The sequence below is a fragment of the Rhipicephalus microplus genome, chromosome X (assembly GCF_043290135.1).
Source record: "Rhipicephalus microplus isolate Deutch F79 chromosome X, USDA_Rmic, whole genome shotgun sequence".
Classification (NCBI taxonomy): domain Eukaryota; kingdom Metazoa; phylum Arthropoda; class Arachnida; order Ixodida; family Ixodidae; genus Rhipicephalus; species Rhipicephalus microplus.
The window spans coordinates 479292051-479311761 of NC_134710.1; the positions used below are offsets into that span (position 1 = coordinate 479292051).

General features: G+C 41.8%; 1 protein-coding gene across 1 annotated transcript in view; it reads left to right on the plus strand.

Moving 5' to 3' along the window:
- Positions 1 to 19711, plus strand: part of LOC119160798 (uncharacterized) — a 188499-nt gene that overhangs the window by 122279 nt on the left and 46509 nt on the right. The window lies entirely within an intron of this gene.

Below are 19711 nucleotides of genomic sequence, written 5' to 3' on the forward strand. Positions count from 1 at the left end.
AATTCCTGATTATAAAAATGTCAACGCAACATTGTTGTGGGAGGGAACTGAAGAACTTAAGTTCCATAACGAAAAGTTCACAGTCCCAGAAACAATGCTGCCTCGAATTTTGGAGCTCTATCACGACTCCCCGCACTCAGGTGGACATGACGGCTTTTGGAGGACATATCACAACATTCGTCAGCGTTACCAGTGGAAACACATGAAAGAGGACGTTCAACGGTATGCTCAGTCTTGTCATCAATGTCAAGTTCACAAAGCCAAGTACCTTCAGAGAACAGACGAGATGGTTTTGCCTCAACATTCCGACGTACCATTTAAAGTCATTCATCTGGATTTCGCACAGCTCAAGAAGAAGGCTGCAGGAGTAAGAAAAACGCAGTCTTTCCTAGTGGCAATAGACTATTGCACAAGAATAGTGGCTGCACTGCCGGGAAGGGAAGACGCAAATAGTGTGATCGCTCTTTTGAGTCGATAGATGTTCAAGAGTACGAAAATAGTAATATCAGACAATGGGCCAGCGTTTCTCAGTCAGCGTTTGCAAGATTGAGCGAAGGAACGAGGAGTTGTATTGCGACGCTGCGCTGCGTACCATCCTGCAGGAAATGGCATGGCTGAAAGAATCATTCGGGATTAGAAGCAGTTCATTTCAATGTATCCAGGTTTTCAGGGTGGATGGAAGTGCTGCTTGGAGACAGCTGTCGCTCATCACAATCGGTCGAACACTGCGAGCATCGGCTGTAGCCCAGATTTTGCAGCTTTCGGAAAGGTACCAGTGCTTCCTGCTCATCACGAACTTTGCATTGCAGACCGCCTGCAATTGTGCGAAAAACGAAAAACTTCGGAAGCCTACCAGCGATACCGGGAAAGTATGAAGAGGAACTTTGACCGTCACCACAATACGCGGATACCTCAGATACAACACAACGATGTGGTGCTTGTCAGAAAACGCGTTCCCGGCACAAAGCAGGTGTACATGGGACCTTATCGCGTGGTGCAGATCACAGCGCAACATGGCGTCCTCAAAAGGGTCGGTTACACCAACAATGATGGTGTGCTGGAGTTTGCGACCATTGGAAACGTTTTCATGTATCACCCCAGGAGGGATGGGTCTTCAAAGAGGGGGAGTGTACGTGGACGGGAGGCAGGGTTGGAGGGAAACGAGGAGGAAGAGGAGGTTAGAAATAAAGAAGATAGGCTGACACCCCAGCCTAGTACTGTGTATTATTACAAAACTGTTTGAAAGAAAACATTACAGCGCTACGCAAAATTTTGTGCCACCATCGAATCTCCTGCAGAGGCTGGTTTGGCTGTGGGTTGCCTTGCAGTGTATAGCAATGTCATGCTTTTATAGTTCCAGATGTATTGACAATATGGTACTTAGCTATTGCTTGAGCCAACAACCACAGCTGAAGCACTCTTAAACTCAAGGTTTCACACTCAAAAGTTTCTAGCTTCTTTTTCCCTTTATCAGCATACATGGCTGTACAAAGTCAACTTTGCCTAAAACGAACACAGGAGGCTAAGATTAAGCTGAGTGGATATTCACATTGAGGCGCCACACTCGAAACTCAAAATCCGTTTGTGAACCAGACAACATGTCCTGTACAATGTGCCGCAGTGGTCGCATCGCTTCACAGAATAAACAAAAAGAAAACCTGAAATGCACATTGTGTGAATTACAGCGCCAGGGTTTTACTGAATTATGTTTCTAAATGTCTTACTCGTACATTGATCAACCGAGCAGTGAGTGCTTTGAAACAATTATGGTGTACAAAGTATATCGGACTGATGAGCCCGCAGAGGCTGTTGTATTTAAATATGTCGGGTGCACGTTTGCATAAATTTGTGGGAGAGAATTTCAAAATGGGAATGAGCCCCTACTTAATAAAGATGTTCATTTGACTTGCTATCATGTGTCGTCATTCATTTCACATTTTATGGCAACAACCCACTTATTACAATCGGCCTAGTTAACGTTTTCAGCTTTGCACATGAATTTCGGCATTCATGCAATGTGTACAAGTGGTGACACATGATACAATAAATGAGTGTTTTCAATTTGCTCTGTGACCCTTGTTGCTCTGGGCACTCCGGTCAGCAGCACGTCTACCATTCTATGAAAGCGCTGCTGTGGATTTCTCAGAAAGCTAAAAAGAGTATATGCGAGAATACCAGCTTCAAGGTATTTAAACTTACCCAGCGTTTATCACCTGTGTACTGCCAACTTGGCTGCTCCCTAGAATTAACTAATGACTCCTAAGGCATCATTAGAAACACAAAAAAAATAATTTTCTATTGTGGCTCTCGCCTTAAAGGGACACCAAAGGCAACTACTAAATCATCGTTCATTACTGAAATAGCAGCCCAGAAACCTCGTAGTGTTACTTGTGTGCCAAGGAAGGGCCTATTTTGAAATAAAATCATGTTTTAGTGGTCCGCTTCGGGTTAGCGCACTTCAAATTACCCGTTTCAAGAAGCAGACCGACCGGACTGATTCATGTCACTGTTGCCGTGCACAACGTTTCCCGGCTTTACTGTTCAAGTAGCAGCTGACCGAAAGCGGCGATAGCCACAGTAGCAACAACGGCCATTGATAATTTTCCCGCGATTGGCTTCGATATTGCAGACGTTTTTTTTTTGTTGTTGTTGTTCTAACTGCCCCCCACTAGACGGCACCACTTGTGCCCTGTAACCACGCGAAAATTGAATTTTTGAACCACTCGCGCCATTTCTCATAGTAACGTCCGGCGGCTCTTTTTTCTATGAATCAAGCAGAAACGAACAAGCAGCATTTTATTCCGTCTCTTGATGTACGGAACGTTCTTTATTTAGTGCAGTTAGATCGATTACTAGATATCATAGTAGGCTGTCCTTCTGATGCCATCAGGGTCATTTCGAGAATTTCCTACGGTGGCGCTTGTGCTACTGTGTATTTTCTTTAATTTCTCGGTAAGTAAGGCACTGTCTTTGATAATATTTGTCGTTGATAACCCGCGACAATATTGTCGTTTTAGATTGTCATACACTGAGCTTTCACTTTGACATAAATTGCTATTGGTCTTTAGTGTCGCTTCAAAACGTGCTTCACAGATGCGCATATAACATAGAGCCAAGTACATACAGGTGTGCTCTTTGTAACATGACAATGCTGCATGGTAGTGCTGGAAGCAGCCAGTGTTGCATTTTCGTCTTATTCTTTAAACAATTATTCATCGACATTCAAACATGCAAACATACATGCCAATGCATTTACACGTACACGCTGCTTCCTGCATTCACCGCCTGTGTCACTGAAGTCTAGCAGGTCACTACCAGCATCTTGCTCCTCAAAAGAAGCAATGTCAGCTGCTGCAGGCACATGCAGTGACATGAACACAATGTTCCAATTGCTTTGCTTTTCTTTTAAAAATGTGGTGCCACATTTACCAGTACACCACACTTAGTGTCATATACGTACATCTGCGGATAGCGTAATGTTGCTTGATGGCGCTGGCGGTAGCCAGCGGTGAATTTTCCTCTTGTTCCTGAAACACTTGTTAAGTCAAGCATGCATTTTAAGTTTATATGCAAATATACATGCCACAGCATTTAAACTTACATGCCGCTTCTGAGATTCACCACTTCTGCTATAGGAATCTTGCTGCTCAATTGCTGAGTCATACTCCTCATAATAAACAATGAGAACTGCTGCAGGAATCTGCAGTAGTAAGAAAACACCGCCTTCAATAAAGTGTTCTTGCCTTGCCTTAGATGTAGTATCGCAGCCAAAATACGTGTGTGTGTGTGTGTTGTGTGTGTGTGTGTGTGTGTGTGTGTGTGTGTGTGTGTGTGTGTGTGTGTGTGTGTGTGTGTGTGTGCGCGTGTGTGTGTGTGTGTGCGCGCGCGGGTGCGTGCGTGTGTGTGTGTGTTATTGTTGGTGTTAGCGTTTTTTAGCACAAGAACATCAGCATCTAATAACATGAAAAATTGAATTGCTGCACAAACTTGAAGAAAAAAACAAGAGAGACAGGAAAGAGTGCAGAACTCTTTCCTGTCTCTCTTGTTTTTTTCTTCAAGTTTGTGCAGCAATTCAATTTTTCAAGTATGAACCAACTAGTCTGCAAAAAAGTATTGCTTCATCTAATAACACTTTTATCTAGTCAGCGTTTTGGTCACAGCGTGACGTTTTTCATGACAACAGCCTTGCTCTTACCGAAACGTTGACGAAAGAAGTTTTCTCCAAGTGCTTTCACCAGTAATTCATATGTACACACACGCGCGCGCGCGCGAGCGCGCTTACGCTTGTTTGCGTATATATATTTGTTCATTTTATATAGAGTTTCTGCCTGTGCAATGCAACAGACAAATATTTAAAGGTCAGACATGACTACCAATGATGCTGAATAATGCATCGAGACACTGCAGCAGAAGCACGGGAAACGGGACTTGACTGCCAGTGAAGTTGGCAGCGTGCTTGCCTAAGCGCAGGGACTAATGCACTATGCCTGTGAGACTAGTATATGCGGTAGTTATCCACCATAAGCACGGAAGGATGAGCGGCAGCTTTTTAATAATCGTCTTCATGTGGTCTTTTGGGAGGTTGGTAGCACAAATGAGAATTGAAACTAACGCGGTGCGTTGTTGTGAAGAGATCACTTCCTCGCTTGCCGATGCGTTGGTTTATTCTCGGCAGCTACCCGCTAATGAAAGTTTATTCTCTCTTCTTTCTGCCCTCTCGCAACTGACACAAAGGTGGCCTTTGCGGACGTACTTTCATAGAAGCCAAGCGGCATCATGGAGCAAGCCCTGCCCTTCGCTGGAGGTGTCATACTGTAAACATAAAAAACGTCATGTCTCGCAGTCGCGCCGTTAAAAAAATTATAGTTTTCATAAAAAAAAGAAAAAAGAGTTCACCCTTTTCATGACAAGCATCCTTGTGAGAGTCAGCTTTTCGTGTTTCGAGATTGCGAATGCCTTCTGGTGATCGAGGCTGCTGCTACAATCTCGTTTGTCTTCTGGAAAAGCACCACCAATTACTAACGATCTGGCTGCCAAGAAGCCTCGTAATACTTTTTTCGTTGACTGTGGAGCGTCGTGTTTCACTAGACATCGTCGTCGTCACTTAACCATCTGACTGGGCACGGCGGTATCGTCGACATGCGGTTCTCAAATTGCCCCTTCGCCTACATGTTGCAGCTCGTCTTCGGCCTGCTGATCGGCTCAGGCGATGTGCGCCTCGGCCCTACCGGGGCTGCTGCGACTGCGCTGGACCTGCAAGCACAGAACGACCACGTATCGACGATACCAACACCGATCTTGGACTATCAGCTCCATCAGCCCACCGGCATTGTGCCTACTTTACCTGCTGTAGAGCGCCATCCTGCGTCTGCACCACCTGCTATATATCTGCTCCACGAGGGACCATCTGTCACTGAGCATGGTGGTACCCTCTACATGCGGTTCTCAAATTGCCCCTTCGCCTACATTTTGCAAGTGAGAAAGCGGTTTGGAAAATGTGACGGCTCAAGTGACCGCTTCTTGTTGGTATTGCCGTGCCCATGGCAGTGTAGTGCTGTGTATGAATTGTGCATGACATCTCTTAGGAAGCTATTGCTGATGGGTGGAGATATTGAAAGCAACCCCGGCCCTGACTTGAAGGAAACTGCCAGACAACATAGCTTCGGACGTTAAAGATATCGAAGAAGAGCGTCTAGCAGATACAGATGGCAAGCTTGACGTCATTACGAAGCTTGAAGCCGAAGTCCTTGCATGCCATGAACAAATGGATGTCATGAATAAAGTAAATAAAAGCCTCAAAGCCAGGATAGATGACCTAGAAAACCGCAGCAGGAGGTCAAACCTAATAGTAAATGTATACCAGAAGCGGAAGATGAAACTAGCGAAGCGCTTGCAGAGGTTGTAAACGGGGAAATAATCACAAAAACCCTTGAACTCGAACCTGTGGCCATCGAGCGCATACATCGCTTAGGAAGAAGAGGACCATGGAAGACAAGGCCAGTCATAATTACTTGACAAAAAAGTAAAAATGTCATAATCAAAAATGGCTTCCAGCTAAAGAATACGGATTATTCAATAGGAGAAGACTTCTCACGAAAACTTGGGGAAACCCGCGAGAAACTCTGGGACTGTGCTAAGCAAAACCGTGAAAACAAAGACAATGTGTCGTTAGCGTACAACAAGCTGTTCATTAATAACCGTGTTTACATCTGAGATGACGAAAAGAATGACAAAGTAGACATAAGAAAGCATGAAAAAAAATGGCTCAAAAAAGGACGAGAGCGTAGAAAAAAGAAAAAAGGATGCGTACCATCCAGAACATCGGCAAAACCAGCGCAAGAAAAATATCTTTGCTAAACATAAACGCTCGAAGTATCTTGAATAAGTTACAGCCATTTGAAAAATTATTGCTCGATCGTGAACTAGATATAGTAGCAATGACTGAAACATGGTTATCCCCCTCCCCCCTCCGTCTCGAGTGATGAAATTACTCCCCTAAACTATGTACTCGTTCGAAAAAAGAGGCAATCACGTGGTGGAGGCGTAGCCTGAGCTATAAAGAAACCAATCCCACTGGTCATTCTTCCAGAGGTAACTGATGCCGAGGCGGTTTTTTGTAAGATTAATACAAATGGCACAAGTATGGTCGTTGGCGGTATCTATCGAAGTCCCGCATGTGGACATGAATTCATCATTGCGATACGAAAGTATTTGCCGCAGTATGCTCGAAACTGCCGCGTCATTCTCATAGGTGACTTTAACCTTCCCGACTTCAATTGGTCTACCATGCAGTACACATCAAAGGCTTCGTAAATCCATCTCGACATGATGGTAAATTTTAACCTTTGCCAAATAGTGGAAAGCTCCACAAGGGAGCAAAGCGAGTGTCAGAGTATACTCGACTAATTTTACTAAGCAGTAATTATCTCTTAGAACAGGTGAAGGTTGAGGTAATAGAGAATATCTAACCATAATATTTAGATGTGCATTTTACCTCTAGGTTATAAAATATCAGTGCAAACTGCTGCTCAAACCACAATCAATTTCGATAAAGCTGACGATGACCACATACAAACCTATCTAGCTAATGAATACCAAGAAATTTTGGCACTGGCCTCAGATTCTTTCACTGATGTAAATGCTGTCTGTTTGTGCTTTAAAGACAAAGTGTCACACTGTGTAAAAATTTTTTCTCCCTTCAAATTGAAGAAAGACATTAAAAATGACCCGTGGATTTCTCGTGAAGTAATACACGCAGAGCGTTAACTGAAAAGATTACGGAAAGTTAACAAGGCTGCCGGAAACGACCTATTTAGCACCGGCGGACTTGCGCTTGCTGCAAAAAAACTTTAAACAAAACTCCAAGGAAGCAAAATACCACTATTTCAATACTGTACTCCCTAGCTTTCACAAAAGTTATGCACAAAGGTTTTGGAACCACTTCCGGCAAAAGAACACGCTCACAACTCAACTATTGTCCCTTGAAAAAATTGATAAAACCAACAGATATAACCAGTTCTTTCATTCAGTTTTCACAAGAGATAATGGCGCCATGCCGGAATCGGTTCCACGCACACTGTCTGTGATGGACTTTCTCGTAATCACACACTGGTGTTTCTAAGCTTCTGCTTGCCCTAGATACTAAGAAAGCGGGTGTCCGGATAATATACCCAACCAATTTCTGAAAAGATACGCAGAATGGTGTAGCAGATATCTCGGCAGTATTTTCCCTAAATTGCTTTCAACAACAAGACTACCAGAAGATTGCAAAATAGCTAAAATTATTCCAATTTAGAAATTGGGAGATAAATCAATTGACTACAATTTCAGACCGATATATTTAACGGCCATGGTATACAAACTACTCGAGCATATAATCTTAAAACATTTAACTTTTTTTTTCCAAAACTAGGGCATCCTGTCCCCCAACCAGCATGGTTTTCGTAGACGTTTATCGACCATGACGAAGCTGATTGAGGTCATACACGATATTGCGCTAGGTATTGACAATCGCAGCCAAACGGACCTAATTTTACTTGACTTTTCAAAAGCGCTTGACTGCGTTTGTCACAGCAAGTTAATCGCTAAACTACAAAACATTATCGGGGATGGATAAATTGTTGCTTGGGTGTTTGAGTTTTTGCCAAATAGGTCTCAGTTTGTTGTTGTTCAAAATATTACATCAAATATTGTACCAGTTACGTCAGGAGTGCCCCAGGGTTCCGTGCTCAGGCCCTTGTTAAATAAAGTTATTTTCGGATGACTGTATCATTTATAGAGAAATTAGAAAAGAACCAAGATCACTATTCACTCAACAAATCACTCTCTGACATTTCTGAATGGTGTTCAAACTTGCAGATGACCATTAATGTAAAAAATCAGCTTGCATGACGATAACTAGGAAGAGGGAGCCATCAAACTTTTGCTACACTAGAAATGGCACTGCTCTGAGCAGAGTACACAAACATAAATACCTAGGCTTAACAATTACGTCCGACTTAAGGTGGAATGAGCGCATTAGTAACATTACTTCATTTGCCATGCAAAAACAATTTTTTCTTCGCAGATCACTTTAAATGGCAAGCTTGCCAACAAAACTCCTAGCCTACAAAACATTCGTCAGGCCTATCCCCGAATACGGAAGTAGGGTGTGGTTTCCTCACCTCCTCACAAACATAAAGAAAATTGAAGCAGTACAGTGGAAAGCCATTAGATTCATCCACAAAATATAAGCGAGAACACGAACCCACTAGTGTTGTAGCTTTTTCTGAACTTCCACCGCTAGAAATAGGACCAAACCAGGCACGTCTACAGTTTCTTTATCAACTCCTGCACAGTTATTTTAAAATAGGCATTTCAAATTATGTGTCTTATTCACAAACACGAGCCACAAGACACAAGCCTACGCACACATTGGTACAATACAAATGCAACACTGATGTGTTTAAATATTCCTTTTTCCGGTTGCCATTCGTGAATGGAACCTGTTGGCCCCTCACACCACTAACACTGAGTCACTGTCTCAGTTTGAGTTAAAAATTGAAAACCATTCTTAGCTTCTTTAAATGCCCAATGACAATGGTGATGAAACCAGTATGTACTACTTGTATGTTCTGTAAACAGCCATCTAAGCGGTCTTATCGTTAAAGTTGCCATTTTGTATGCACGTGTATTTTGTTTATTATGTTGTGTAAATATTGCTAATGTACAAAGTGTCAGGTTGATGTTGCTTTTATGTGCTGTATTACAGTTTTTTTTTACTATGATGAGCAATCATAGCATCGGTGCAGAGTGCCTACCTGCTATGGTCTCAGTAGAGACTGGCAGTATTGCAAATGAATAAATCAAAATAAATAGCGAGTATTTCTGCGTCATCCAGCAGGAGATGTTTCGACGGGCATGTGTTTATCTTTCTCTTGTATCCGAGACAAAGCATCGGCACGGGGTTCAGATTGCTGCGCTTGCCGTCCACAAAATGCGCTGAACGTACACGTGATGACGTCGAAGACACAAAACATTTTATATTGACTGCAGCGATACACTGTCTTTTCAAACCGGCGTCAGCGGGAAACAGATGCAGCAAATATATGTTGCATCCGCACTCCTCTAGCAACACGTCGTATGTGCCGCAGAGCTCTTTTCTTGCAACGTTCTTCTTGTTCAGGTTATAAGTGCAGCCATAGAAACGCAATGATGCCCTGTTGATAGACTGTTCTTGAACGAAATTTTAATCTTCAAATATTAACACTGCACGCATTGAAGAGCCACTAGAGAACGTGAATGGCGAACTTTTACCCGTAACAGCCCAGAAGAAGGGGCCGTTGCCCAAAAGCCTGCTACTCTCGTCACCAGGCTGAAATTGTCTTACGGCTCACTGGTTTGAGGTTGGTGTTGGAAAGTTGTATTAAAATTTTCAATAACCCAAGTTTCCAAGTGCTTGTGCAATTCCAATTGAGCAAGATCAATCCATGTGGCAAGATTGTTTTTTTTTCGATTGGATTGTTTGGATATCATTATAAATGTCCACGGGATATTACAGCTCCGAATTGACATTTTTACATATAGGACCAATTAGAGACACTGCCATTAGATTAGTGCTATTTATACGAGTCCAGGTAGGCCTCATTTCATACTGAATCACTAACAAATATATTTAATATCCAGTCGAGAGAAATGCGCCAGAGTTCCGGTTGATTGAATGATTAATCGAGAGTTTCATAGTAAAGTTTATTAATGTGAATAGGCTAAAGACCCTTCACACCAGATACGTGAATTGGTCATCACAAAAATGAGTAATGCTTTGAAACAAAAAAATAGTTCATAAAAACATGTTTGCAATATCACTATTACTCCTCAAATGAAATATCTTTGCTCTTTAATATGGTCTATAAGGTGTATCATATATTTCATCTGTTCACTTTACAGCCAGCCACAAAAATGCTTGGGACCTGGCACAACTTACTAGGCTGAAATTATTGGCATGTTGAGCGAGGTTGCCTTTAGGGCGATGAACACGACATACAGTAAGAAGGTTCTTTTTCCTTTAACGGAGCTAAGCTCATGCGATCCAACAATGTGGTTTCTTAATTTTGATGCGTCTCTAATTAGAATATTCATGGTCACACACTAAATTCAGATGTCCGTAGTGTTTCTAATTGGAGAGACTGGCCTGACCAATCAACCTATAATTGCTCAAACCATGTGAATTACGGCTATGCTATCGATTGCTTGACTTGGTTAGACCCATCAACACCAATGACTCTTCGCTGTTTCCACTGGGTGAATTCGGCTCGTCTGTGAGTCTAATTGGTCAATCCATTTTAATATTTTTTCTATTGTGTTACCAATTTGGTATATGTTGGTCAGGCCCAATCAAACCAAAGGTAATGACCAATTTGAACCCATTGAAATTTTCTAATTGGTATCCCAAAACACAATCACACATTTCTAATTAATTTCAATCGGTTCCAATGGCAAATATCCAATTGGTCGGAAGAAGTTTTTTTACTGGCAACCAAGGGATCGAAAAAAAAATGCCCCCACCTTTCCGAAGAGAATTGTGAGGCATTTTTTGCGCCGAGAAAACGTACTGTTGCTGTCAGACATTCGCCCCCACCGGCTTCTCCATCAGCTTGAGAGGCGGCCAGCCAGGGAACGGTCAAGGGTGACACCTGGCCAGCCCGGCCGCGAGTTTACCAAGGCGAGCAGATAGACCCCCCCCCTGCCCCCATAATGCACTGCGCCAGGCGCTCTTACAAGGCTCTCGAAAGCTGCGCGCTCATTGGTTCGTGCGTGATGTCGTCAGAAACATGGCTGCGCCCAAGACGATGCTGCAGGGTTCGTGTGTCGGGCGGGGGCATAGAGTTTTCCAAAATTAACTAGAGGGCACTCTGGCGCTGCGATCGTTCAGCGACCATGGGAATGATGGGTAGTACACACATTTGCCCAGTCTTCGTACTTGCGGGCGGCGAATAGTACTTTCGGCTTTGTTTATTACTGGTTACGGTTTTGTTTTGAAAGAAAGAAATAACTCTTTTGAACTTAAGGACTTGATTCTAAATAGTAAGCTTAAAAGAATAAGGTTGTGAAGCGCAAACGGTGAACATTTGCTAATTTATGTTTTCGTGAAAAAACAGCTCCAAGCCACACGAACACACACAGAGCCAGAAGCAGGCCCGAAGTACGAAAGTTAGACAAATGTGTGTACTATCCATCATTCTCGTGCTCGCTGAAGCGCCGTGTGTTGCAACTCCCATAGACACTAGCGCCAGAGTTCCCTCTAGTAAGTATTGTGGGAAACTCTATGGGCGGGGGCGCAGCTGATGAAGACGCCGCGGCGAAAGCGAGAACAATGTTGACGCTCGCACGCGTACTGGCAACCCGCCTACGATGAATGGGAAGACGGCTCCATTAAGTAGCTGGTACCACTACAGAAAACGCTGTGCGCACGCCTGTGTCGACGCTGCCGAAAGATTCGTCGCTCCGTTCGCAACGATCGCCGAAAGCATCGAAGTTGGCGTAGATATGAAGTGAAAAATGAATGATGATGGTTTGAACATGTGCGGACTATATAACAATAATCGTAACTCGATAAGCATTTGTTGCAGCTCAAAGAGCTGGTTTTGGAGCACTTGTGTGCCTACGTCGAGTACGTCACTCGATCGCTCAGCTTGCACTCACTCTGGCATATCTTCGGCTACTCTTAGTGAATGCCACCAATAATGATTATGATAGCGATGTAAAATGAGAAGCACGAATATCTGTAGCAGCTTCTCGATAGACCTGCAAACAAATGTCTTCGTAGTGTCACTCTATCAACACGCCAACCAATTTCGTTCACATGAGGATCGAGGGCCCACGCTATTATTAGAAGAGAAAGACGCTGGTGACAGCGTATTCCCTCTAGGCTAAATACATTTCGAAATTCATTGTATGCTGTGCATGCAAAGAACCCATATCTGGCCAGCGTTTTTTTTTTTGTTCAATTCACCGCGATGTATGCATGTGGTGCGGTGAAGCGTTGACAGCATGAGCACTGTCATACTACAGACGCGCGCAAGCAAGTGGTTTGCGAGTAGTAAACTTCAAAAGCAAATTCAATCTGAATCCAATAACAGTATAACCAAATATAACGCTTAAATGAACCTAATACTCTCCTAATACTTTTTAACTAGAAAGGAAACATTTTAAAAAATAATCCTACAACTCCACAACAGTTTATTTGAAATAAGTATTCAAGAGCTGTCACCAAATAATACTACAATCATGAAAACTGTGATAAGCTTGTATACAGCAGCCACCAGCGCCTTAGAAATACTTTTCAACTGTATGTCGAAATACCACGGCTACTCCATTATTCAAGTTGAAACTCTGTTGCCAGCTTTTAAGTAAAATTTCAGCTTAAAATCTAAACGACTTTGAACCGAGCACCATGCATTCAGCTGAATATTTATTGTCACAGGCAAAATTACCACAACATATACCTTGGCACAGAGAGCATGTAAAAACGAAGTGTTGAAAGCTGTATCTGTAAGAACAATTTACATGAACAAAAGACTTACTGGCATGTGTTTTTATTCGTGAAGCTAAATGCAGTTATAGCCCCTAACTTCAATAATAAAAACAGGAAAGAATTAGTGTGATGCAGTTTCACCACAGTAAAAACAGAGTTAAAGTGCAGTTTACAGCAAAAATGCTTTATCTGGTAATGGTTATAGAATCAATAGTGCTGCCAATACTTGGGCTGCATTTATTGTGGTAGTTCAGGGATTACAAAAAGAAAATAAACCTTCAGCTGATCCCATGTTTTGCTGATTCAGGGTTGTCCCATAGGAGCCAATTATTTTTTATATATTAAATATTTCGTGTATGTACAATTAAATTTCAATATCAACAGTTCAATGTTGTCTTGAAATAAAAACAGAAAATGCCATATGTTCATTGTTTTTGCCAGAGAATTCTGGATCTGAGATGATTAATTAAGGCTGTCATAAGATGTGTTGAAAATTAAAAAAATTACTTGCCACTGCAAACTGCTTAGGGAATGTGAAGTTCACGTATATTGTTATTATAGCTAAGTGAATTGCTTTATATATTTCTCACAGCAATAAGACATGCAGCACAACACGTTACATTCAGATGTTTTTTTTTTTTGGCCTTTCGGGATAAAAATACATTTTTACTTGGGATAAATTTAGCAAATAAATGACAAGCCTGACAACTAAGTACATGCATACTGCCATGTGTGTTTTATTTTGATAAAGTCGGGTTTCACCCACAAAGACTCTAAGCAACACTCGGCGCAGCAGTTTTTCAGGAGCTCCGTGATAACTTGAGACCACACTGTTAAGTTTGTGGACAGGACGCGAATAGTCTAGTGCTTATGCAGCCACCAGCAATAACGTCAGAATTTTCAATAGCACTTGTATAAAAGCAGATGCACTGTACTGCTTGTCAGATTATTGATGGCCAACGCACTGTTTACCGCTATCAGGGCAGACTATGTATTGCTTGTAGTTTGGCTTTCCGCACTTCAGGCAAACTTTCGCTAAAATAAAAAGTTTGGTCTCAACCCCGCCGACTACTGAAATTTTCAGCATCATGACCAAGTGACAGCATTAGTTTTTATGTCTCTCCAAGAGGTGTTTGCATCTATAAATCCAGAAAGTTGAAATTTCATTTTTAGAAATGTGCAGATGTACAACTGCAAAATTATGAAGGCTAATACTAACAGCTACCGGTTTTTTGTTTTATTGTGAATCCATTTGGTGAAGCAGAGCACTACACAAGTGCCACTGTTGATGGAGACTATGTGACAAAGCCTATTGATCCTTAAAGCAGCTTGCATCTCAAGCTGTCTAGCATGGTGTACGAGTGAAGGTTTCTAAAAAAATTTCTAAATGAGGCAATGACAAGCTGGTCACAATAGCCTGCTTGTGGTCCCTCATTTTCTCAGATTAGCAATAGGATGCAAAGAGCTCCTACAATTGCACAGCAGAAGTCTTTGGACACCATTATTGTTAATAAACTGGTGCACAGCTAATGGTTTAACAATTCACACAAATAGAACACAGTTCATTATCTTCCATTCGAGTCATAATGCTCTTTCACCTACCCCGGTTATGACTATCAAGAGCCACAGACATCTTTGCCCCACAAAGTTCACATTCTTGGGAGTACTGATAGATGCTCATCTAAAGTACTATCATCCCATTTCACTTATAAGACAGAGGATAGCTCATGGTATCAGAACAATTCTTAAAGAACGACCATGCTTCAAACTTTGCTTAAGCTATACTACACCATTATCCACAGTCGTATTACCTACTGCATCACGTCATGGGCAAACACCTATCAATCTCATATCTTCCCACTTCAACGACTCCAAAATCAAGCCATTCGCATCCTAACATTCAGTACTCTATTCACGAGTGTGCCCCCGCTTCTTCAGCGACATAGTGTAGTAACAGTGTTTAATTTATTCAAACATACACTGGGGATTCTTGTATTTAAGTGTTTTAACGGCTATATAACAACCAATGTTGCAAAAATTTCAGTTGGTAAATGCTAACTCTACCAGGTTTGCCTCTAACAACAATTTTTTACTACCACATACACGCACTAACTACGGCAAACACACTCCCTTATTTGCTGCCATACATTTTAGGAATTCAATAGAACTTTGCACTAAACAATTGTCATTGAATACTTTTAAGTAGATTTGAGTTGTTTAAATAGATTTGAGTTGCCGACTCTGTTCTGGTGTATCATTAATTAAAGTCCCTTTTGTTCAATATTCTACCACCATTTTTATGGCCATGTATAATTACTGAAAATTGTTTTATTACCAATTCAGCTGGAATTTACATTACAAGTTTGCGTTGTCTTTATTCCTATTATAATGACTTGCCACTTTTTAGTTGCCATTTTTCTATAGTTATCAACATGTATATTTTTCACGGGAGCCTTGTGCTATAGGACCTCCTTCTGTATATACTAACCCATATTCGTTTACATATTTTGGAACACATAAAAATTTTTGACCAACTGACCTACATAGCCATAACACAGCAGACAACTTGACAGGACCGACCGAATGCCTTACCCTATTAAATTTTATTATATTAAAATATCACGAGCAAAATGTATTTCCATTCAAGGATTATGAACGTGCTAGAAATTTAAGTCATTCCGCAGTGGAAAGTACACCCAGCCCTCGAAAAGTTGAGGTGGGTTGGACTTTGATTTTACCTTTGATGACAGACAGTACTGTGGTGTAACTGTGCTTGCAGATGACTTAGCAGGACAGACTTTGCTTGTTTCAAGATCAGTGAAAGCGAAAACATGCAGCACTACAAACTGTATTTGTGATTTTTTATTTAAAGTAAATATGAAGTATCCATGGGAGCAGGTTTGCTCTGGCAATTCATGGATTCATTTTACATTTTCAATGTTAGCAGAGGTTATGCTGCACAACAGTTTCTTGTCAAGCAGAATGAGAAATTATGTGTACTAAACGCCTTCAGAAAAAGTCCACAAAGGCCGATTCTCTCCTTATGGCAGTATTCGTTCACACTGAGCCGAGCAGCGGTACATGGCAGCATCCCAGCTCCGGTCACTGATCTACATTGCTTCAGGGGCCAGCCTAGAAGTAGCAGGAGATAACACAAAATGGTTTTAAATTTTGAGTTCAGCAACCTGCTGTCTAGCGACATTTATAGTTCTTTTTTAGGACAGTTGCATGCGAAGAAGTCTGCACTTTTAGGTTTGTCAACATCCCAGAGCAAGTCACAGAAATGGCATGACATCAAATACTAAAACTGACAGCTGCACAAGTGGCTAAATAAAAGACTGAACGCAAGGAATGGAAGAAGAGAGGTTTGCATTGTTAAAAAAATTATGTGACGTGATCCCGTATTTAGTCTACTAGACTGCTTTACCATTCAAGCTGAATACACAAGAATCACAATAGTGAATCAGAGCGATGCTCTAATAGCGAGATGAAAGACTGCCAAGTAGTTTCTAACTTTCTGTGGTTGGTTGCGGCAGCTACACGTTTAACGAAGCGAAAGTGAATTGCATGACAACAAAGAAAGAAGCACCGGCCATCCTAAAGGCACCCAGAAGCTTCAACGAAAGACGGTGGTGCAGCATCCGATTTGGGGATCCCACTAGCTCATGTGTAAAACAGTAAATGCTGTCAAGCTTTGAGAAGAAACTGAAGCTCTAAAACTGGCACATGCAGGATTGATCACAGTGCCACCCACACTAATTAAAAAATATTGAAACTTTATCATAACTGCTGTCATTTGGGTGGTCATGACAGCATCCAGTGGACATGCATGAAGCTAACCAAGCAGTTCACATGATCTGGCATAAAAGAAGAAAAACAAGATAATCATATCATGAGTGCCACATTAATAAAGTAATGTTTAGGCAGCTGACTCAACATATGGTACAATCACAACACTTTTCTGCACCGCTGGAGGTCACTCACATGGACTTAGGAGAATTTTGTAAAAAAAATCCAAAGGTTATGGCTTGTAAAAGGTTGGTGGCAGCAAAAGCAGGAAAGGTGATACCACCAGTCTGATTTCGTTTCTAAACAAAAAGGTGTCTAACAAAAAGTCAGTATTAGTGAGACAGTGAACTAGATTCACAGAGTCATCAACCCAATAAACGGGCAAACCAACAGCGAATTGCGCTCAGGTTTACTTCTCTATGTCATTCAGCAGTTCTTGGGCTGGTAAAGCCAGCTAATTAAGACATATTGTAATACATAAGCATGTGTTCAGAATTCACAGAAGGATGAAGAGCTGCCTTTAAATGATGTACCTCATCATACACAGCCCTAAAAAGCATCTCTTGGGTGCACACTTTTTGTGCATTTTTACATACTGCACCCTCAATAACGCATTAGTGGAAAAAAAGAACAAAAATAAACATTCATGAACGGACTTTTCACTGCTCCTGCAAAGCAACATATTTACCAGCCAACGTGGCTGTGAGTAGAAATGATGATCAGCGTGACAGAAGAGAGAACTAAAGAGGGTGAAGCTAAGTAGAGAAAGAGAGTGAAAAGGAATTTTGACAAAAACAGAATACAGCTGTACCAAGAATTGAGGTTCGGGACTTGGTGCTAGCGATGAAAGAATTGCGAAACTCAGCAGCGGGTGACAGAGGGCCATTCTCTTTTGTCAAAATGGCAAGCCAGCAGGGACATTTAAAGATTGCCCGATACGTTGGCCTCAATAGCTCCTTCGAATTGGCCTCCGCAGCCAACATTCTAAAGGAGTACGACACCACTTTTCAAAGGTGATTTTACGCTGCCATGCGAATTCTATGGACACAAAGATTACTCATGAGCAAGTGAGAAGCCAATAAAATTGTTATAAGATATATTATTTCTAATATTAGAGTAAGGTTTCCCGTGGCACATCAGGCAATTCTAGGAATTTTATGCTGCAATCTGGCTAGTTGTGATGACATCAGGTACGAAAATGGCCACTCAGCGTCACAAAATCTATCAAAACTGACTGCTTGTGGGTTGGCAATAGAGCCACAGTGCAGCCAAGCGAGTTTCACGATTTCTCGCACAAGCACATGACGAGGAGCTCATATTGTGTTACGATGTCAGGGCACTGTAGATATAGAAACTAGCTTTTAAATTGATACTGTTATTACTTTATCGGAGTGCACTCACACTTTGCAATACATTTCCTAGATCCTTGAAGGTTGGGCCTTTCATTACACGCAAGAAAATAAAAAATTTCGCAGTTTGTACCCCTTTATCATCCGTGGAGGTTAGAGAACAAGTGCTGCGGAAGTGAAGCAAGCTTAAGCAGTAGCAAAAGACAAATGATTTCTAGCATATACAACTAGAAGGACTGAGGTATAAAATAAAGAAGTTAGAAATGATGACAAAAAGAGAGTGTGTCGCTGTATTATGTGCAGTCTTTTTACATACCACCTGTTAGCTACTTGTACGATAGGCCAAGGTTACTCTGCATTGAAAGAAAAATGTGAACTAACTTTGCAAAATCACCAAAATTTCAGTATGTTTTTTTAAACAATGCATAACAAATATGTGTCAACAGCGTAGCAATGTGCCATTTTGTTAGTTACACCTTTGAGTATAATTACGGTAATAATGTTAGCATAAAATGTACAAATCAATCATTACCTCTCAACATGAGGTGTAATGATGTTTTTTTTTTCATGGAGCCAGAACTAGCAGTGTTCCAAAGGACCCAAGGAATTCCTCAGCAAGGTGCTGCAAACAGATTTTAAACTGTTCATAAACTGATCATTCACAGCCCTACAGCTAGTGTAGCATTCCCTGTCACGTGCGCTCGGCACACAATCATAATTAATTAGCCTTATGTGAACATACATTCTCCGTAAAAGGGAATGCTGAGGAGGGTGCATTTTTAACACTACGCGCAACTTAGCTGCGGCTGGTTATTCTCTTCATTCACAGGACATTTGTCAATTAATTTACGAGTAAATAATGCAAGCTCAAACCACTAACAATTCCGGATTGCAGTTTTGATGTGCACACTGCAGTATTTCCGACACTAACTGTAGTGATTTGCAACATGATGCTTACTATGGGCATGTGATCGTAAAGATTCCCACATGCCTTCCCCAAAATGCATAGCAGCTCTGCGATGAAGCATCAAGTAACGCGTGCTAACTTTTTTTATTATTTTATAGCTTTCGACAAACACTCAAAGCGGTGGATTGCAGTTTAATTATTTTTATTGTGGTTTTTCATTCCACTGAATTCTATGCGCACTAAAGGCACTGTGCAACAGCAGCAATAGTCGTGCTGGCGCTGGGTAGCGTAGTAACCGAAGCTGTGCCTTCCCGAGCATCATTTGCGAACTTGAGTGCATCGACGGTCTCGTAAGCGAGAATTTTTGGCTCTGTTCGCAACAGCAAAAAAGAACTTACCGAGACAAGCATCTAGACGTCTTCTTAATCTTGACTGGCTACGACTGTCCACTTCTTGGTGTCTCCTGCAGTCGTTGAAAGCGGACCAACACTGCCGGTGGCAGTTAAGTGAAGCTTCGGTGTAGAGGCACGCTCACAGCGTTTCTCGGCACACTTCAAGTTTACACGCGTCCCTCCAAATGTTCTGAAGGCGTTTTTCATGATCAAGATCGCCTCAGCAAACACAGCGGGCTCATTTAGTCTTGCCTGGCAGCTG